Raw genomic sequence first — 23,345 nt, forward strand, 5'->3', positions numbered from 1 at the left:
TTCTGGATTGGATCACGTAGTAATGTGGTATCACACTGAAACAGTCAATTAAACCTGGTTTCGATCATTATTTTAGAGGATAACGCAAGTTATGTCTGGGATAGGTCTGAGATTTGCCCTCATCAGGCTCATACTTTCGCGTTTTTCACATACTTGTTGAACAGATCCTCGGTTTTTTCTGGTTTGGATCACGTATAATGTGGTACCACACTGAAACTGTCATTTAAGCCTGGTTTCCAACAATATTTTAGAGGACAACGCAAGTTAGGTCTGGGATAGTTCTGGGATTTGCCCTCATCAGGGTCATACTTTCGCATTTTTCACATACTTGTTGAACAGATCCCTGGCTTTTTATGGTTTGGATCACGTTGTAAAGTGTTACCTCACTGAAACAGTCGATTAAACCTGGATTCCATCAATATTTTAGAGGACAACGCAAGTTAGGTCTAGGTTAGGTTTAGGATTTGCACTCATCAGTCTCATACTTTCGCATTCTTCACATACTTCTTGAACAGATCCTGGGCTTTATCTGGTTTCGATCGCGTAGTAATGTGATACCACACTGAAGCAGACAATTAAACCTGGTTTCGATCAATATTTTAGAGGATAACGCATTTTTGGTCTAGGTTAGGCCTGGGATTTGCCCTCATCAGGGTCATACAATCGCAGTTTTATCATACATGTTGACCTGATCGAGGGTTTTTTCTGCTTTGGATCAGGTAGTAAAGAGGTACCACACTAAAACAGTCAATTAAACCTGGTTTGGATCAATATATTAGAGGACAACGCAAGTTATGTCTGGGATAGGTCTGGGATTTGCCCTCATCAGTCTCATACTTTCGTGTTTTCCACATACTTGTTGATCGGATCCTGGGTCTTTTCTGGTTTGGATCACGTAGTAATGTGGTACCACACTGAAACAGTCCATTAAACCTGGTTTCGATCAAGATTTTAAAGGATAACGCATGTTAGGTCTAGGTTAGTCGTGGGATTTTCACTCACCAGACTCATACTTTCGCATTCTTCACATACCTGTTCAACGGATCCTGGGTTTTTTGTGGTTGGGATCACGTAGTAATGTGGTACCACACTGAAACATTCAAGTAAACCTGGTCTTGATAAATATTGTAGAGGATGACGCATGTTAGGTCTGGGATAGGTCTGGGATTTGCCCTCGTCAGGCTCATAGTTTCGCATATTTCTCATACTTCATGGCTATATCCTGGGCTTTTTCTGGATTGGATCACGTAGTAATGTGGTATCACACTGAAACAGTCAATTAAACCTGGTTTCGATCATTATTTTAGAGGATAACGCAAGTTATGTCTGGGATAGGTCTGAGATTTGCCCTCATCAGGCTCATACTTTCGCGTTTTTCACATACTTGTTGAACAGATCCTGGGTTTTTTCTGGTTTGGATCACGTTATAATGTGGTACCACACTGAAACAGTCCATTAGACCTGGTTTCGATCAATATTTTAGAGGATAACGCATGTTATGTCTACGTTAGGTCTAGGATTTGCCCGCATCACTCTCATACTTTCGCATTCTTCACATAATTCTTGAACAGATCCTGGGTTTTTTCTGGTTTGGATCACGTGGTAATGTGGTACCACACTCAAACAGTCCATTAAACCTGGTTACGATCAATATTTTAGAGGATAACGCAAGTTATGTCTGGGATAGGTCTGGGATTTGCCCTCATAAGGCTCATACTTTCGCGTTTTTCACATACTTGTTGAACAGATCCTAGGTTTTGTCTGGTTTGGATCACGCAGTATTGTGGTACCACACTGAAACAGTCCAGTAAACCTGGTTTCGGTCAATATTTTTGTGGATGACGCATGTTATGTCTAGGTTAGGCCTGGGATTTGCCCTCATCAGACTCATACTTTCGCATAGTTCTCATACTTGATGGCTAGATCCTGGACTTTTTCTGGGTTGGATCACGTAGTAATGTGGTACCACCCTGAAACAGTCATTTAAACCTGGTTTCCATCAATATCTTAGAGGACAACGCAAGTTAGGTGTGGGATAGGTCTGGGATTTGCCCTCATCAGGCTCATACTTTCGCGTTTCACACATACTTGTTGAACAGATCCTGGACTTTTTCTGGATTGGATCACGTAGTAATGTGGTACCACCCTGAAACAGTCATTTAAACCTGGTTTCCATCAACATCTTAGAGGACAACGCAAGTTAGGTGAGGGATAGGTCTGGGATTTGCCCTCATCAGGCTCATACTTTCGCGTTTTACACATACTTGTTGAACAGATCCTGGGTTTTTAATAGTTTGGATAACGTGGTAATGTGGTACCACACTGAAACATTCAATTAAACCTGGTCTTGATAAATATTTTAGAGGATAACGCATGTTCGGTCTGGGTTAGTTCTAGGATTTGCCCTCGTCAGGCTCATACTTTCGCATATTTCTCATACTACATGACTATATCCTGGGCTCTTTCTGGATTGGATCACGTAGCAATGTGGTATCACACTGAAACGGTCAATTAAACCTGGTTTCGATCAATATTTTAGAGGATAACACAAGTTATGTCTGGGATAGTTCTGGGATTTGCCCTCATCAGGCTCATACTTTCGCGTTTTTCACATACTTGTTGAACAGATCCTGGGTTTTTTCTGGTTTGGATCACGTAGTAATGTGGTACCGCACTGAAGCAGACCATTAAACCTGGTTTCGATTATTATTTCAGAGGATAACACATGTTAGGTCTAGGTTAGGTCTGGGATTTGCCCTCATCAGGGTCATACTTTCGCAGTTTTAACATACATGTTGACCTGATCGATGGTTTTTTCTGCTTTGGATCACGTAGCAAAGTGGTACCACACTGAAACAGTAAATTAAACCTGGTTTCGATAAATATTTTAGAGGACAACGCATGTTAGGTCTAGGTCAGGTCTGGGATTTGCTCTCGTCGGGCTCATACTTTCGCATATTTCTCATTCTTGTTGGCCAGATCCTGGGCTTCCACTGGTTTGTATCACGTAGTAATGTGATGCCACACTGAAACAGTCAATTAATCCTGGTCTTGATAAATATTTTAGAGGATGACGCATGTTAGGTCTGGGTTAGGTCTAGGATTTGCACTCATCAGGCTCATTCTTTCGCATATTTCTCATCCTTGATGGCTAGATCCTGGACTTTTTCTGGTTAGGATCACGTAGTAACGTGGTACCACACTGAAACAGTCCATTGAACCTGCTTTCGATCAATATTTTAGAGGATAACGCATGTTAGGTCTAGGTTAGGTCTAGGATTTGCACTCGTCAGCCTCATACTTTCGCATATTTCTCATACTTCATGGCTATATCCTGGGCTTTTTCTGGATTGGATCACGTAGAAATGTGGTATCACACTGAACAGCCAAATAAACCTGGTTTCGATCATTATTTTAGAGGATAACGCAAGTTATGTCTGGGATAGGTCTGAGATTTGCCCTCATCAGGCTCATACTTTCGCGTTTTTCACATACTTGTTGAACAGATGCTGGGTTTTTTCTGGTTTGGACCACGTAGTAGTGTGGTACCACACTGGAACAGTCCATTAAACCTGGTTTCGATCAATATTTTAGAGGATAACGCATGTTATGTCTAGGTTAGGTCTAGGATTTGCCCGCATCAGTCTCATACTTTCCCATTCTTCACATACTTCTTGAACAGATCCTGGGTTTTTCCTGGTTTCGATCACGTAGTAATGTGGTACCTCACTGAAGCAGACCATTAAACCTGGTCTTGATAAATATTTTAGAGGATAACGCATGTTAGGTCAGGGTTAGGTCGAGGATATGCCCTCACCAGGCTCATACTTTCGCATATTTCTCATCCTTGTTGGCCAGATCCTGGGCTTCCACTGGTTTGTATCACGTAGTAATGTGATGCCACACTGAAACAGTCAATTAATCCTGGTCTTGATAAATATTTTAGAGGACAACGCAAGTTAGGTGTGGGATAGGTCTGGGATTTGCCCTCATCAGGCTCATACTTTCGCGATTTTCACATACTTGTTGAACAGATCCAGGGTTTTTTTCTGGTTTGGTTCACGTAGTAATGTGGTACCTCACTGAAACAATTAATTAAACCTGGTCTTGATAAATATTTTAGAGGATAACGCATGTTAGGTCTGGGTTAGGTCTAGGATTTGCACTCATCAGGCTCATTCTTTCGCATATTTCTCATACTTGATGGCTAGATCCTGGGCTTTTTCTGGTTTGGATCACGCAGTAATGTGATGCCACGCTGAAACAGTCCATTGAACCTGGTTTCGATCTATATTTTAGGGGATAACGCATGTTAGGTCTGTGTTAGGTCTAGGATTTGCCCTCGTCAGGCTCATACTTTCGCATATTTCTCATACTTGATGGCTAGATCCTGGACTTTTTCTGGATTGGATCACGTAGTATTGTGGTACCACACTGAAACAGTCAATTAAACCTGGTTTCCATCAATATTTTAGAGGACAACGCAAGTTAGGTGTGGGATAGGTCTGGCATTTGCCCTCATCAGGCTCATACTTTCGCGTTCTTCACATACTTGTTGAACAGATCCTGGGTTTTTGCTGGTTTGGATCACGTAGTAATGTGGCACCACACTGAAACAGTCCACTAAACCTGGTTTCGATCAATATTTTAGAGGATAACGCATGTTATGTCTAGGTTAGGCCTCGGATTTGCCCTCATCAGACTCATACTTTCGCATACTTCACATACTTGTTGAACAGATCCAGGGTTTTTTTCTGGTTTGGATCACGTAGTAATGTGGTACCACGCTGAAACATTCAATTAAACCTGGTCTTGATAAATATTTTAGTGTATAACGCATGTTAGGTCTGGGTGAGGTCTAGGATTTGCCCTCGTCAGGCTCATACTTTCGCATACTTCTCATACTTCATGGCTATATCCTGGGCTTTTTCTGGATTGGATCACGTAGTAATGTGGTATCACACTGAAACAGTCAATTAAACCTGGTTTGATCATTATTTTAGAGGATAACGCAAGTTTTGTCTGGGATAGGTCTGAAATTTGCCCTCATCAGGCTCATACTTTCGCATATTTCTCATACTTCATGGCTAGATCCTGGGCTTTTTCTGGATTGGATCACGTAGTAATGTGGTATCACACTGAAACAGTCAACTAAACCTGGCTTCGATCAATATTTTAGAGGATAACGCAAGTTTTGTCTGGGATAGGTCTGGGATTTGCCTTCATCAGGGTCATACTTTCGCGTTTTTCACATAATTGTTGAACAGGTCCTGGGTTTTTTCTGGTTTGGATCACGTAGTAATGTGGTACCACACCGAAGGAGACCATTAAACCTGGTTTCGATTATTATTTTAGAGGATAACACATGTTAGGTCTAGGTTAGGTTTGGGAATTGCCCCCATCAGGGTCATACTTTCGCATATTTCTCATTCTTGTTGGCCAGATCCTGGGCTTCCACTGGTTTGGATCACGTCGTAATGTGATGCCACCCTGAAACAGTCCATTAAACCTGGTTTCGATCAATATCTTAGAGAATACTTCATGTTAGGTCTTGGTTAGGTCTGGGATTTGTTCTCATCAGGCTCGTACTTTCGCATATTTCTCTTTCTTGTTGGCCAGATCCTGGGCTTCCACTGGTTTGGATCACGTAGTAATGTGATGCCACGCTGAAACAGTCAATTAATCCTGGTCTTGATAAATATTTTGGAGGATAACGCGTGTTAGGTCTGGATTTGGTCTAGGATTTGCCCTCATCAGGCTCATTCTTTCGCATATTTCTCATACTTGATGGCTAGATCCTGGGGTTTTTCTGGATAGGATCACGTAGTAACGTGGTACCACACTGAAACAGTCCATTGAACCTGCTTTCGATCAATATTTTAGAGGATAACGCATGTTAGGTCTAGGTTAGGCCTGGGATTTGCCTTCATGAGGCTCATACTTTCGCGTTTTTCACATACTTGTTGAACAGGTCCTGGGCTTTTGTTGGGTAGGATCACGTAGTAACGTGGTACCACACTGAAACAGTACATTGAACCTGCTTTCGATCAATATTTTAGAGGATAACGCATGTTATGTCTGGGATAGGTCTGGGATTTGCCTTCATGAGGCTCATACTTTCGCGTTTTTCACATACTTCTTGAACTGATCCTGGGTTTTTTCTGGTTTCGATCACGTAGTAATGTTGTACCACACTGAAGCAGACCATTAAACCTGGTTTCGATCAATATTTTAGAGGATAACGCATGTTATGTCTGGGATAGATCTGGGATTTGCCTTCATCAGGCTCATACTTTCGCATTCTTCACATACTTCTTGAACTGATCCTGGGTTTTTTCTGGTTTCGATCACGTAGTAATGTGGTACCACACTGAAGCAGACCATTAAACCTGGTCTTGATAAATATTTTAGAGGATAACGCATGTTAGGTCTGGGTTAGGTCTAGGATTTGCCCTCGTCAGGCTCATACTTTCGCATATTTCTCATACTTCATGGCTAGATCCTGGGCTTTTTCTGGATTGGATCACGTAGTAATGTGGTATCACACTGAAACTGTCAATTAAACCTGGTTTCGATCAATATTTTAGAGGATAACGCAAGTTATGTCTGGGATAGGTCTGGGATTTGCCTTCATGAGGCTCATACTTTCGCGTTTTTCACAAACTTGTTGAACAGGTCCTGGGTTTTTTCTGGTTTGGATCACGTAGTAATGTGGTACCACACTGAAGCAGTCCATTAAACCTGGTTTCGATCAAGATTTTGGAGGATAACGCATGTTAGGTCTAGGTTAAGCCTGGGATTTGCCCTCATCAGAGTCATACTTTCGCATACTTCACATACTTGTTGAATAGATCCTGGGTTTGTTCTGGTTTGGATCACGTAGTAATGTGGTACCACACTGAAACAGTCCATTAAACCTGGTTTCGATCAATATTTTAGAGGATAACGCATGTTATGTCTAGGATAGGCCTGGCATTTGCCCTCATCAGTCTCATACTTTCGAATTCTTCACATACTTTTTGAACAGGTCCTGGGTTTTTTCTGGCTTCGATCACGTAGTAATGTGGTACCACACTGAAGCAGACCATTAAACCTGGTCTCGATTATTATTTTAGAGGATAACACATGTTAGGTCAAGGTTAGGTTTGGGAATTGCCCCCATCAGGGTCATACTTTCGCATATTTCTCATTCTTGTTGGTCAGATCCTGGGCTTCCACTGGTTTGGATCACGTCGTAATGTGATGCCACACTGAAACAGTCCATTAAACCTGGTTTCGATCAATATCTTAAAGAATACTTCATGTTAGGTGTTGGTTAGGTCTGGGATTTGCTGTCATCAGGCTCGTACTTTCGCTTATTTCTCTTTCTTGTTGGCCAGATCCTGGGCTTCCACAGGTTTGGATCACATAGTAATGTGATGCCACGCTGAAACAGTCAATTAATCCTGGTCTTGATAAATATTTTGGAGGATAACGCGTGTTAGGTCTGGATTAGGTCTAGGATTTGCCCTCATCAGGCTCATTCTTTCGCATATTTCTCATACTTGATGGCTAGATCCTGGGCATTTTCTGGATAGGATCACGTAGTAACGTGGTACCACACTGAAACAGTCCATTGAACCTGCTTTCGATCAATATTTTAGAGGATAACGCATGTTAGGTCTAGGTTAGGTCTAGGATTTGCACTCGTCAGCCTCATACTTTCGCATATTTCTCATACTTCATGGCTATATCCTGGGCTTTTTCTGGATTGGATCACGTAGAAATGTGGTATCACACTGAACAGCCAAATAAACCTGGTTTCGATCATTCTTTTAGAGGATAACGCAAGTTATGTCTGGGATAGGTCTGAGATTTGCCCTCATCAGGCTCATACTTTCGCGTTTTTCACATACTTGTTGAACAGATGCTGGGTTTTTTCTGGTTTGGACCACGTAGTAGTGTGGTACCACACTGGAACAGTCCATTAAACCTGGTTTCGATCAATATTTTAGAGGATAACGCATGTTATGTCTAGGTTAGGTCTAGGATTTGCCCGCATCAGTCTCATACTTTCGCATTCTTCACATACTTCTTGAACAGATCCTGGGTTTTTTCTGGTTTCGATCACGTAGTAATGTGGTACCTCACTGAAGCAGACCATTAAACCTGGTCTTGATAAATATTTTAGAGGATAACGCATGTTAGGTCAGGGTTAGGTCGAGGATATGCCCTCACCAGGCTCATACTTTCGCATATTTCTCATCCTTGTTGGCCAGATCCTGGGCTTCCACTGGTTTGTATCACGTAGTAATGTGATGCCACACTGAAACAGTCAACTAATCCTGGTCTTGATAAATATTTTAGAGGACAACGCAAGTTAGGTGTGGGATAGGTCTGGGATTTGCCCTCATCAGGCTCATACTTTCGCGATTTTCACATACTTGTTGAGCAGATCCAGGGTTTTTTTCTGGTTTGGTTCACGTAGTAATGTGGTACCTCACTGAAACATTTAATTAAACCTGGTCTTGATAAATATTTTAGAGGATAACGCATGTTAGGTCTGGGTTAGGTCTAGGATTTGCACTCATCAGGCTCATTCTTTCGCATATTTCTCATACTTGATGGCTAGATCCTGGGCTTTTTCTGGTTTTGATCGCGCAGTAATGTGATGCCACGCTGAAACAGTCCATTGAACCTGGTTTCGATCTATATTTTAGGGGATAACGCATGTTTGGTCTGTGTTAGGTCTAGGATTTGCCCTCGTCAGGCACATACTTTCGCACATTTCTCATACTTGATGGCTAGATCCTGGACTTTTTCTGGATTGGATCACGTAGTATTGTGGTACCACACTGAAACAGTCATTTAAACCTGGTTTCCATCAATATTTTAGAGGACAACGCAAGTTAGGTGTGGGATAGGTCTGGCATTTGCCCTCATCAGGCTCATACTTTCGCGTCCTTCACATACTTGTTGAACAGATCCTGGGTTTTTGCTGGTTTGGATCACGTAGTAATGTGGTACCACACTGAAACATTCAATTAAACCTGGTCTTGATAAATATTTTAGAGTATAACGCATGTTAGGTCTGGGTTAGGTCTAGGATTTGCCCTCGTCAGGCTCATACTTTCGCATACTTCTCATACTTCATGGCTATATCCTGGGCTTTTTCTGGATTGGATCACGTAGTAATGTGGTATCACACTGAAACAGTCAATTAAACCTGGTTTGATCATTATTTTAGAGGATAACGCAAGTTATGTCTGGGATGGGTCTGAAATTTGCCCTCATCAGGCTCATACTTTCGCATATTTCTCATACTTCATGGCTAGATCCTGGGCTTTTTCTGGATTGGATCACGTAGTAATGTGGTATCACACTGAAACAGTCAACTAAACCTGGTTTCGATCAATATTTTAGAGGATAACGCAAGTTTTGTCTGGGATAGGTCTGGGATTTGCCTTCATCAGGGTCATACTTTCGCGTTTTTCACATAATTGTTGAACAGGTCCTGGGTTTTTTCTGGTTTGGATCACGTAGTAATGTGGTACCACACCGAAGGAGACCATTAAACCTGGTTTCGATTATTATTTTAGAGGATAACACATGTTAGGTCTAGGTTAGGTTTGGGAATTGCCCCCATCAGGGTCATACTTTCGCATATTTCTCATTCTTGTTGGCCAGATCCTGGGCTTCCACTGGTTTGGATCACGTCGTAATGTGATGCCACCCTGAAACAGTCCATTAAACCTGGTTTCGATCAATATCTTAGAGAACACTTCATGTTAGGTCTTGGTTAGGTCTGGGATTTGCTCTCATCAGGCTCGTACTTTCGCATATTTCTCTTTCTTGTTGGCCAGATCCTGGGCTTCCACTGGTTTGGATCACGTAGTAATGTGATGCCACGCTGAAACAGTCAATTAATCCTGGTCTTGATAAATATTTTGGAGGATAACGCGTGTTAGGTCTGGATTTGGTCTAGGATTTGCCATCATCAGGCTCATTCTTTCGCATATTTCTCATACTTGATGGCTAGATCCTGGGGTTTTTCTGGATAGGATCACGTAGTAACGTGGTACCACACTGAAACAGTCCATTGAACCTGCTTTCGATCAATATTTTAGAGGATAACGCATGTTAGGTCTAGGTTAGGCCTGGGATTTGGCCACATCAGGGTCATACTTTCGCGTTTTTCACATACTTGTTTAACAGATCCTGAGTATTTTCTGGTTTGGATCACGTAGTAATGTGGTACCACACTGAAACAGTCCATTAAACCTGGTTTCGATCAATATCTTAGAGAATAATTCATCTTAGGTCTTGGTTAGGTCGGGGATTTGCTATCATCAGGCTCGTACTTTCGCATATTTCTCATACTTGATGGCTAGATCCTGGGCTTTTGTTGGGTAGGATCACGTAGTAACGTGGTACCACACTGAAACAGTCCATTGAACCTGCTTTCGACCAATATTTTAGAGGATAACGCATGTTAGGTCTGGGTTAGGTCTAGGATTTGCACTCGTTAGCCTCATACTTTCGCATATTTCTCATACTTCATGCCTATATCCTGGGCTTTTTCTGGATTGGATCACGTAGAAATGTGGTATCACACTGAACAGCCAATTAAACCTGGTTTCGATCATTATTTTAGAGGATAACGCAAGTTATGTCTGGGATAGGTCTGAGATTTGCCCTCATCAGGCTCATTCTTTCGCTTTTTTCACATACTTGTTGAACAGATCCTGGGTTTTTGCTGGTTTGGATATCGTAGTAATGTGGTACCACACTAAAACATTCAATTAAACCTGGTCTTGATAAATATTTTAGAGGATGACGCATGTTAGGTCTGGGTTAGTTCTAGGATTTGCCCTCGTCAGGCTCATACATTCGCATATTTCTCATACTTCATGACTATATCCTGGGCTCTTTCTGGATTGGAACACGTAGTAATGTGGTATCACACTGAAACGGTCAATTAAACCTGGTTTCGATCAATATTTTAGAGGATAACACATGTTGTGTCTCGGATAGTTCTGGGATTTGCCCTCATCAGGCTCATACTTTCGCGTTTTTCACATACTTGTTGAACAGATCCTGGGTTTTTTCTGGTTTGGATCACGTAGTAATGTGGTACCGCACTGAAGCAGACCATTAAACCTGGTTTCGATTATTATTTCAGAGGATAACACATGTTAGGTCTAGGTTACGTCTGGGATTTGCCCTCATCAGGGTCATACTTTCGCAGTTTTAACATACATGTTGACCTGATCGATGGTTTTTTCTGCTTTGGGTCACGTAGCAAAGTGGTACCACACTGAAGCAGTAAATTAAACCTGGTTTCGATAAATATTTTAGAGGACAACGCATGTTAGGTCTAGGTCAGGTCTGGGATTTGCTCTCGTCAGGCTCATACTTTCGCATATTTCACATTCTTGTTGACCAGATCCTGGGCTTCCACTGGTTTGGATCACGTAGTAACGTGATGCCACACTGAAACAGTCAATTAATCCTCGTCTTGAGAAATATTTTAGAGGATAACTTATGTTAGGTCTGGGTTAGGTTTAGGATTTGCCCTCATCAGGCTCATTCTTTCGCATATTTCTCATACTTGATGGCTAGATCCTGGACTTTTTCTGGATTGGATCACGTAGTAATGTGGTACCACACTGAAACAGTCCATTAAACCTGGGTTCGATCAATATTTTTGAGGATAACGCATGTTAGGTCTAGGTTAGGTCTGGGATTTGCTCTCGTCGAGCTCATACTTTCGCATATTTCTCATTCTTGTTGGCCAGATCCTGGGCTTCCACTAGTTTGTATCACGTAGTAATGTGATGCCACACTGAAACAGTCAATTAATCCTGGTCTTGATAAATATTTTAGAGGATAACGCATGTTAGGTCTGGGTTAGGTCTAGGATTTGCCCTCATCAGGCTCATTCTTTCGCATATTTCTCATACTTGATGGCTAGATCCTGGACTTTTTCTGGATTGGATCACGTAGTAATGTGGTACCACACTGAAACAGTCAATTAAACCTGGTTTCGATCATTATTTTAGAGGATAACGCAAGTTATGTCTGGGATAGGTCTGAGATTTGCCCTCATCAGGCTCATACTTTCGCGTTTTTCACATACTTGTTTGAACGGATCCTGCGTTTTTTCTGGTTTGGATCACGTAGTAACGTGGTACCACTCTGAAACAGTCCATTAAACCTGGTTTCGATAAGGATTTTAGAGGATAACGCATGTTAGATCTAGGTTAGGCCTGGGATTTGCCCTAATCAGGGTCATACTTTCGCAGTTTTAACATACATGTTGACCTGATCGAGGGTTTTTTCTACTTTGGATCACGTAGTAAAGTGGTACCAAACTGAAACAGTCCATTAAACCTGGTTTCGATCAATATTTTTGAGGATATCGCATGTTAGGTCTAGGTTAGGTCTAAGATTTGCCCTCGACAGGCTCGTACTTTCGCGTTTTTCACATACTTGTTGAACAGATCCTGGGTTTTTGCTGGTTTGGATCACGTAGTAATGTGGTACCACACTGAAACAGTCCACTAAACCTGGTTTCGATCAATGTTTTAGAGGATAACGCATGTTAGGTTTGGGTTAGGCCGGGGATTTGCCCTCATCAGGGTCATACATTCGCAGTTTTAACATACATGTTGAACAGATCCTCTGTTTTTGCTGGTTTGGATCACGTAGTAATGTGGTACCACACTGAAACAGTCCACTAAACCTGGTTTCGATCAATGTTTTAGAGGATAACGCATGTTAGGTCTGGGATAGGTCTGGGATTTGCTCTCATCAGGCTCGTACTTTCGCATATTTCTCATACTTGATGGCCAGATTCTGCGCTTTTTCTGGTTTGGATAACGTAGTAATGTGGTACCACACTGAAACAGTCGATTAAACCTGGTTTCGATCAATATTTTTGAGGATAACGCATGTTAGGTCTAGGTTAGGTCTGGGATTTGCCCTCATCAGGCTCATACTTTCGCGGTTTTCACATACTTGTTGAACAGATCCTGGGTTTTTGCTGGTTTGGATCACGTAGTAATGTGGTACCACACTGAAACAGTCCACTAAACCTGGTTTCGATCAATGTCTTAGAGGATAACGCATGTTATGTCTAGGTTAGGTCTAAGATTTGCCCTCATCAGGCTCATACTTTCGCGTTTTTCACATACTTGTTGAACAGATCCTGGGTTTTTTCTGGTTTGGATAACGTAATAATGTGGTACCACACTGAAACAGTCCATTAGACCTGGTTTCGATCAATATTTTAGAGGATAACGCATGTTATGTCTAGGTTAGGTCTACGATTTGCCCGCATCACTCTCATATTTTCGCATTCTTCACATACTTCTTGAACTGATCCTGGGTTTTTCTGGTTTCGATCACGTAGTAATGTTGTACCACACTGAAGCAGACCATTAAACCTGGTCTTGATAAATATTATAGAGGATAACGCATGTTAGGTCTGGGTTAGGTCTAGGATTTGCCCTCGTCAGTCTCATACTTTCGCATTCTTCACATACTTCTTGAACTGATCCTGGGTTTTTTCTGGTTTCGATCACGTTGTAATGTGGTACCACACTTAAGCAGACCATTAAACCTGGTCTTGATAAATATTTTAGAGGATAACGCATGTTAGGACTGGGTTAGGTCTAGGATTTGCCCTCGTCAGGCTCTTGCTTTCGCATATTTCTCATACTTCATGGCTAGATCCTGGGCTTTTTCTGGATTGGATCACGTAGTAATGTGGTATCACACTGAAACTGTCAATTAAACCTGGTTTCGATCAATATTTTAGTGGATAACGCAAGTTATGTCTGGGATAGGTCTGGGATTTGCCTTCATCAGGCTCATACTTTCGCATTCTTCACATACTTCTTGAACTGATCCTGGGTTTTTTCTGGTTTCGATCACGTTGTAATGTGGTACCACACTTAAGCAGACCATTAAACCTGGTCTTGATAAATATTTTAGAGGATAACGCATGTTAGGACTGGGTTAGGTCTAGGATTTGCCCTCGTCAGGCTCTTGCTTTCGCATATTTCTCATACTTCATGGCTAGATCCTGGGCTTTTTCTGGATTGGATCACGTAGTTATGTGGTATCACACTGAAACTGTCAATTAAACCTGGTTTCGATCAATATTTTAGAGGATATCGCAAGTTATGTCTGGGATAGGTCTGAGATTTGCCCTCATCAGGCTCATACTTTCTCGTTTTTCACATACTTGTTGAACAGATCCTGGGTTTTTGCTGGTTTGGATCACGTAGTAATGTGGTACCACACTGAAACAGTCCACTAAACCTGGTTTCGATCAATATTTTAGAGGATAACGCATGTTAGGTTTGGGTTAGGCCTGGGATTTGCCCTCATCAGGGTCATACATTCGCAGTTTTAACATACATGTTGATCTGATCCAGGGTTTTTTCTGCTTTGGATCACGTAGTAAAGTAGTACCACACTAAAACAGTCAATTAAACCTGGTTTCGATCAATGTCTTAGAGGATAACGCATGTTATGTCTAGGTTAGGTCTAAGATTTGCCCTCGACCGCCCCTCGTACTTTCGCATATTTCTCATACTTCATGGCTAGATCCTGGGCTTTGCTGGATTGGATCACGTAGTAATGTGGTATCACACTGAAACTGTCAATTAAACCTGGTTTCGATCAATATTTTAGTGGATAACGCAAGTTATGTCTGGGATAGGTCTGGGATTTGCCTTCATCAGGCTCATACTTTCGCATTCTTCACATACTTCTTGAACTGATCCTGGGTTTTTTCTGGTTTCGATCACGTAGTAATGTGGTACCACACTGAAGCAGACCATTAAACCTGGTCTTGATAAATATTTTAGAGGATAACGCATGTTAGGTCTGGGTTAGGTCTAGGATTTGCCCTCGTCGAGCTCATACTTTCGCGTATTTCTCATTCTTGTTGGCCAGATCCTGGGCTTCCACTGGTTTGTATCACGTAGTAATGTGATGCCACACTGAAACAGTCAATTAATCCTGGTCGTGATAAATATTTTAGAGGACAACGCAAGTTAGGTGTGGGATAGGTCTGGGATTTGCCCTCATCAGGCTCATACTTTCGCGATTTTCACATACTTGTTGAACAGATCCAGGGTTTTTTTCTGGTTTGGTTCACGTAGTAATGTGGTACCACACTGAAACAGTCAATTAAACCTGGTTTCGATCAATATTTTAGAGGATAACGCAAGTTAGGTCTGGGAGATCTCTGGGATTTGCTCTCATCAGGCTCGTACTTTCGCATATTTCTCATACTTGATGGCTAGATCCTGGACTTTTTCTGGATTGGATCACGTAGTAATGTGGTACCACACTGAAACAGTCATTTAAACCTGGTTTCCATCAATATTTTAGAGGACAACGCAAGTTAGGTGTGGGATAGGTCTGGCATTTGCCCTCATGAGGCTCATACTTTCGCGTTTTTCACATACTTGTTGAACAGATCCTGGGTTTTTGCTGGTTTGGATCACGTAGTAATGTGGTACCACACTGAAACATTCAATTAAACCTGGTCTTGATAAATATTTTAGAGGATAACGCATGTTAGGTCTGGGTTAGGTCTAGGATATGCCCTCGTCAGGCTCATACTTTCGCATATTTCTCATACTTCATGGCTATATCATGGGCTTTTTCTGGATTGGATCACTTAGTAATGTGGTATCACACTGAAACAGTCAATTAAACCTGGTTTCAATCAATATTTTAGAGGATAACGCAAGTTATGTCTGGGATTGGTCTGGGATTTGCCTTCATCAGGCTCATACTTTCGCGTTTTTCACATACTTGTTGAACAGGTCCTGGTTCTTTGCTGGTTTGGATCACGTAGTAATGTGGTACCACACTGAAACATTCAATTAAACCTGGTCTTGATAACAATTTAGGGGATAACACATGTTAGGTCTGGGTTAGGTCTAGGATATGCCCTCGTCAGGCCCATACTTTCGCATATTTCTCATACTTCATGGCTATATCCTGGGCTTTTTCTGGATTGGATCACGTAGTAATGTGGCATCACACTGAAACAGTCAATTAAACCTGGTTTGATCATTATTTTAGAGGATAACGCAAGTTATGTCTGGCATAGTTCTGAAATTTGCCCTCATCAGGCTCATACTTTCGCATATTTCTCATACTTCATGGCTAGATCCTGGGCTTTTTCTGGATTGGATCACGTAGTAATGTGGTATGACACTGAAACAGTCAACTAAACCTGGTTTCGATCAATATTTTAGAGGATAACGCAAGTTAGGTCTGGGAGAGCTCTGGGATTTGCTCTCATCAGGCTCGTACTTTCGCATATTTCTCATAATTGTTGAACAGGTCCTCGGTTTTTTCTGGTTTGGATCACGTAGTAGTGTGGTGCCACACTGAAACAGTCCATTAAACCTGGTTTCAATTAATATTTTTGAGGATAACGCATGTTAGGTCTAGGTTAGGTCTGGGAATTGCCCCCATCAGGGTCATACTTTCGCATATTTCTCATACTTGATGGCTAGATCCTGGGCTTTTTCTGGATCGGATCACGTAGTAACGTGGTGCCACACTGAAACAGTCCATTGAACCTGGTTTCGATCAATATCTTAAAGAATAATTCATGTTAGGTCTTGGTTAGGTCTGGGATTTGCTCTCATCAGGCTCGTACTTTCGCGTATTTCTCTTTCTTGTTGGCCAGATCCTGGGCTTCCACTGGTTTGGATCACGTAGTAATGTGATGCCACGCTGAAACAGTCAATTAATCCTGGTCTTGATAAATATTCTAGAGGATAACGCGTGTTAGGTCTGGGTTAGGTCTAGGATTTGCCCTCATCAGGCTCATTCTTTCGCATATTTCTCATACTTGATGGCTAGATCCTGGGTTTTTTCTGGATTGGATCACGTAGTAACGTGGTACCACACTGAAACAGTCCACTGAACCCGGTTTCGATCAATATCTTAGAGAATAATTCATGTCAGGTCTTGGTTAGATCTGGGATTTGCTCTCATCAGGCTCGTACTTTCGCGTATTTCTCTTTCTTATTGGCCAGATCCTGGGCTTCCACTGGTTTGGATCACGTAGTAATGTGATGCCACGCTGAAACAGTCCATTGAACCTGGTTTCGATCAATATTTTATAGGATAACGCAAGTTAGGTCTGGGATAGGTCTGGGATTTGCCCTCATCAGGCTCTTACTTTCGCACATTTCTCATACTTGATGGCTAGATCCTGGGCTTTTTCTGGATCGCATCACGTGGTAATGAAGTACAACACTGAAACAGTCAATTAAACCTGGTTTCGATCAATATTTTTTAGGATAACGCAAGTTAGGTCCGGGATAGGTCTGGGATTTGCCTTCATCAGGCTCATACTTTCGCGTTTTTCACATACTTGTTGAACAGGTCCTGGGTTCTTTCTGGTTTGGATCACGTAGTAATGTGGTACCACACAGAAACAGTCCATTGAATCTGGTTTCGATCAATATTTTAGAGGATAACGCATGTTAGGCCTAGGATATGTCTGGGATTTGCTCTCTACAGGCTCGTACTTTCGCATATATCTCATACTTGATGTCTAGATCCTGGGCTTCTTCTGGATTGGATCACGTAGTAACGTGGTACCACACTGAAACAGTCAATTAAACTTGGTTTTGATCAATATTTTAGAGGGTAACGCAAGTTATGTCTGGGATAGGTCTGGGATTTGCCTTCATCAGGATCATACTTTCGCATTTTTCACATACTTCTTGAACAGTTCCTGGGCTTTTTCTGGATTGGATCACGTAGTAATGTGGTACCACACTGAAGCAGTCAATTAAACCTGGTTTCGATCAATGTTTTAGAGGATAACGCAAGTTATGTCTGGGATAGGTCTGGGATTTGCCCTCATCAGGCTCATACTTTCGCGTTTTTCACATACTTGTCGAATAGATCGTGGGTTCTTTCTGGTTTGGATCACGTAGTAATGTGGTACCACAGAGAAACAGTCCATTCAATCCGGTTTCGATCAATATTTTAGAGGATAACGCATATTAGATCTAGGATAGGTTTGGGATTTGCTCCCATCAGGCTCGTCCTGTCGCATATTTCTCATACTTGATGGCTAGATCCTGGACTTTTTCTGGATTGGATCACGTAGTAATGTGGTACCACACTGAAACAGTCATTTAAACCTGGTTTCAATTAATATTTTAGAGGATAAAGCATGTTAGGTATAGGTTAGATCTGGGAATTGCCCACATCAGGGTCATACTTTCGCATACTTGACATACTTGTTGACCTGATCGATGGTTTTTTCTGCTTTGGATCACGTAGGAAAGTGGTACCACAATGAAACAGTCAATTATACCTTGTTTCGATCAATATTTTATAGGATAACGCAAGTTAGGTCTGGGATAGGTCTGGGATTTGCCGTTCATCAGGGTCATACTTTCGCATATTTCTCATACTTGATGGCCAGATTCTGGGCTTTTTCTGGTTTGGATCACGTACTAATGTGGTACCACACTGAAACAGTCAATTAAACCTGGTTTCGATCAATATTTCATAGGATAACGCAAGTTAGGTCTGGGATAGGTCTGGGATTTGCTCTCATCAGGGTCATACTTTCGCATATTTCTCATACTTGATGGCCAGATTTTGGGCTTTTTCTGGTTTGGATCACGTACTAATGTGGTACCACACTGAAACAGTCAATTAAACCTGGTTCCGATCAATATTTTTTAGGATAACGCAAGTTAGGTCTGGGATAGGTCCGGGATTTGCCCTCATCAGGGTCATATTTTCGCGTTATTCACATACTTGTTGAACAGATCCCTGGCTTTTTCTGGTTTGGATCACGTACTAATGTGGTACCACACTGAAACAGTCCATTAAACCTCGAATCGATCAATATTTTAGAGGATAATTCATGTTAGGTCTTGGTTAGGTCTGGGATTTGCTCTCATCAGGCTCGTACTTTCGCATATTTCTCATACTTGTTGGCCAGATCCTGGGCTTACACTGGTTTGGATCACGTAGTAATGTGATGCCACACTGAAACAGTCAATTAATCCTGGTCTTGATAAATATTTTAGAGGACAACGCATGTTAGGTCTGGGTTAGGTCTGGGATTTGCCCTCATCAGGGACATACTTTCGAATATTTCTCATACTTGATGGCTAGATCTTGGGTTTTTTCTGCTCTGTATCACGTAGTAATGTGGTACCGCAGTGAAACAGTCATTTAAACCTGGTTTCGATCAATATTTTGGAGGATAACGCAAGTTATGTCTGGGAACGGTCTGGGATTTGCCTTCATCAGGCTCATACTTTCGCGTTTTTCACATACTTGTTGAACAGATCCTGGGTTTTTGCCGGTTTGCATCACGTAGTAATGTGGTACCACACTGAAACATTCAATTAAACCTGGTTTCGATCAATATTTTACAGGATAACGCATGCTAGGACAGGGTTAGGTCTAGGATTTGCCCTCGTCAGGCTCATACTTTCGCATATTTCTCATACTTCATGGCTAGATCCTGGGCTTTTTCTGGCTTGGATCATGTAGTAATGTGGTACCACACTGAAACAGTCAATTAAACCTGGTTTCGATCAATATTTTAGAGGATACTTCATGTTAGGTCTTGGTTAGGTCTGGGATTTGCTGTCATCAGGCTCGTACTTTCGCATATTTCTCTTTCTTGTTGGCCAGATCCTGGGCTTCCACTGGTTTGGATCACATAGTAATGTGATGCTACGCTGAAACATTCAATTAAACCTGGTTTCGATCAATATTTTACAGGATAACGCATGCTAGGACAGGGTTAGGTCTAGGATTTGCCCTCGTCAGGCTCATACTTTCGCATATTTCTCATACTTCATGGCTAGATCCTGGGGTTTTTCTGGATAGGATCACGTAGTAACGTGGTACCACACTGAAACAGTCCATTAAACCTGGTTTCGATCAATATTCTAGAGGATAACGCATGTTATGTCTAGGTTAGGTCTAGGATTTGCCCGCATCAGTCTCATACTTTCGCATTCTTCACATACTTCTTGAACAGATCCTGGGATACTTCTGGTTTGGATCACGTAGTAATGTGGTACCATACCGAAACAGTCCATTAAACCTGGTTTCGATCAATATTTTAGAGGATAACGCATGTTATGTCTAGGTTAGGTCTGGGATTTGCCCTCATCAGGCTCATACTTTCGCGATTTTCACATACTTGTTGAACAGATCCAGGGTTTTTTTCTGGTTTGATTCACGTAGTAATGTGGTACCTCACTGAAACATTCAATTAAACCTGGTCTTGATAAATATTTTAGAGGATAACGCATGTTAGGTCTGGGTTAGGTCTAGGATTTGCCCTCGTCAGGCTCATACTTTCGCATATTTCTCATACTTGATGGCTAGATCCTGGACTTTTTCTGGATCACGTAGTATTGTGGTACCACACTGAAACAGTCATTTAAACCTGGTTTCGATCAATATTTTAGAGGACAACGCAAGTTAGGTGTGGGATAGGTCTGGCATTTGCCCTCATCAGGCTCATACTTTCGCGTTCTTCACATACTTTTTGAACAGATCCTGGGTTTTTGCTGGTTTGGATCACGTAGTAATGTGGTACCACACTTAAACGTTCAATTAAACCTGGTCTTGATAAATATTTTAGAGGGTAACGCATGTTAGGTCTGGGTTAGGTCTAGGATATGCCCTCGTCAGGCTCATACTTTCGCATATTTCTCATACTTCATGGCTACATCATGGGCTTTTTCTGGATTGGATCACTTAGTAATGTGGTACCACACTGAAACATTCAATTAAACCTGGTCTTGATAAATATTTTAGAGGATAACGCATGTTAGGTCTGGGTTAGGTCTAGGATTTGCCCTCGTCAGGCTCATACTTTCGCATACTTCTCATACTTCATGGCTATATCCTGGGCTTTTCTGGATTGGATCACGTAGTAATGTGGTACCACACTCAAACAGTCAATTAAACCTGGTTTCGATCAATATTTTATAGGATAACGCAAGTTAGGTCTGGGATAGGTCTGGGATTTGCCCTCATCTGGGTCTTTTTTTCGCGTTATTCACGTACTTGTTTAACAGATCCTGAGTATTTTCTGGTTTGGATCACGTAGTAATGTGGTACCACACTGAAACAGTCCATTAAACCTGGTTTCGATCAATATCTTAGAGAATAATTCATGTTAGGTCTTGGTAAGGTCGGGGATTTGCTATCATCAGGCACGTACTTTCGCATATTTCTCATACTTGTTGAACAGATCCTGGGTTTTTCTGGTTTGGACCACGTAGTAATGTGGTACCACACTGAAACTGTCCATTAAACCTGGTTTCGATCAATATTTTAGAGGATAACGCATGTTATGTCTAGGTTAGGTCTAGGATTTGCCCGCATCAGTCTCATACTTTCGTATTCTTCACATACTTCTTGAACAGATCCTGGGTTTTTTCTGGTTTCGATCACGTAGTAATGTGGTACCTCACTGAAGCATACCATTAAACCTGGTCTTGATAAATATTTTAGAGGATAACGCATGTTAGGTCAGGGTTAGGTCGAGGATTTGCCCTCACCAGGCTCATACTTTCGCATATTTCTCATTCTTGTTGGCCAGATCCAAGGCTTCCACTGGTTTGTATCACGTAGTAATGTGATGCCACACTGAACAGTCAATTAATCCTGGTCTTGATAAATATTTTAGAGGATAACGCATGTTAGGTCTGGGTTAGGTCTAGGATTTGCACTCATCAGGCTCATTCTTTGGCATATTTCTCATACTTGGTGGCTAGATCCTGCACTTTTTCTGGATTGGATCACGTAGTAATGTGGTACCACACTGAAACAGTCATTTAAACCTGGTTTCCATCAATATTTTAGAGGACAACGCAAGTTAGGTGTGGGATAGGTCTTGGATTTGCCCTCATCAGGCTCATACTTTCGTGATTTTCACATACTTGTTGAACAGATCCAGGGTTTTTTTCTGGTTTGGATCACGTAGTAATGTGGTACCACACTGAAACATTCAATTAAACCTGGTCTTGATAAATATTTTAGAGGATAACGCATGTTAGGTCTGGGTTAGGTCTAGGATTTGCAATCATCAGGCTCATTATTTCGCATATTTCTCATAATTGATGGCTAGATCCTGGGTTTTTTCTGGGTTGGATCGCGTAGTAATGTGGTACCTCACTGAAACAGTCGATTAAACCTGGTTTCGATCAATATTTTAGAGGATAACGCAACTTAAGTCTGGGAATGGTCTGGGATTTGACCTCATCAGACTCATACTGTCGCACACTTCACATACTCGTTGAACAGATCCTGGGTTTTTTCTGGTTTGGATCACGTAGTAGTGTGGTACCACACTGAAACAGTCCATTATACCTGGTTTGGATCAATATATTAGAGGATAACGGATGTTAGGTCTAGGTTAGGTCTGGGATTTTCACTCATCAGACTCATACTTTCGCAGTCTTCACATACCTGTTGAACGGATCCTGGGTTTTTTCTGGTTTGGATCACGTAGTAATGTGGTACCACACTGAAACAGTCAATTAAACCTGGTTTCGATCAATATTTTAGAGAATAATTCATGTTAGGTCTAGGTTAGGTCTGGGATTTGCTCTCATCAGGCTCATTATTTCGCATATTTCTCATACTTGATGGCTAGATCCTGGGTTTTTTCTGGGTTGGATCGCGTAGTAATGTGGTACCACACTGAAACAGTCGATTAAACCTGGTTTCGATCAATATTTTAGAGGATAACGCAACTTAAGTCTGGGAATGGTCTGGGATTTGACCTCATCAGACTCATACTGTCGCACACTTCACATACTCGTTGAACAGATCCTGGGTTATTTTCTGGTTTGGATCACATAGTAATGTGGTACCTCACTGAAACAGTCGATTAAACCAGGTTTCGATCAATATTTTTGAGGATAACGCATGTTAGGTCTAGGTTAGGCCTGGGATTTGACCTCATCAGACTCATACTTTCGCGTTCTTCACATACTTGTAGAACGGATTCTGGGTTTTTTCTGGTTTGGATCACGTAGTAATGTGGGACCACACTGAAACAGTCAATTAAACCTGGTTTCGATCAATATTTTAGAGAATAATTCATGTTAGGTCTAGGTTAGGTCTGGGATTTGCTCTCATCAGGCTCATTCTTTCGCATATTTCTCATACTTGATGGCTAGATCCTGGGCTTTTTCTGGATTGCATCACGTAGTAATGAAGTACAACACTGAAACAGTCAACTAAACCTGGTTTCGATCAATATTTTAGAGAATAATTCATGTTAGGTTTGGGTTAGGTCTAGGATTTGCCCT

The sequence above is a fragment of the Colletes latitarsis genome, unplaced genomic scaffold (assembly GCF_051014445.1).
Source record: "Colletes latitarsis isolate SP2378_abdomen unplaced genomic scaffold, iyColLati1 scaffold0007, whole genome shotgun sequence".
NCBI classification, from domain to species: domain Eukaryota; kingdom Metazoa; phylum Arthropoda; class Insecta; order Hymenoptera; family Colletidae; genus Colletes; species Colletes latitarsis.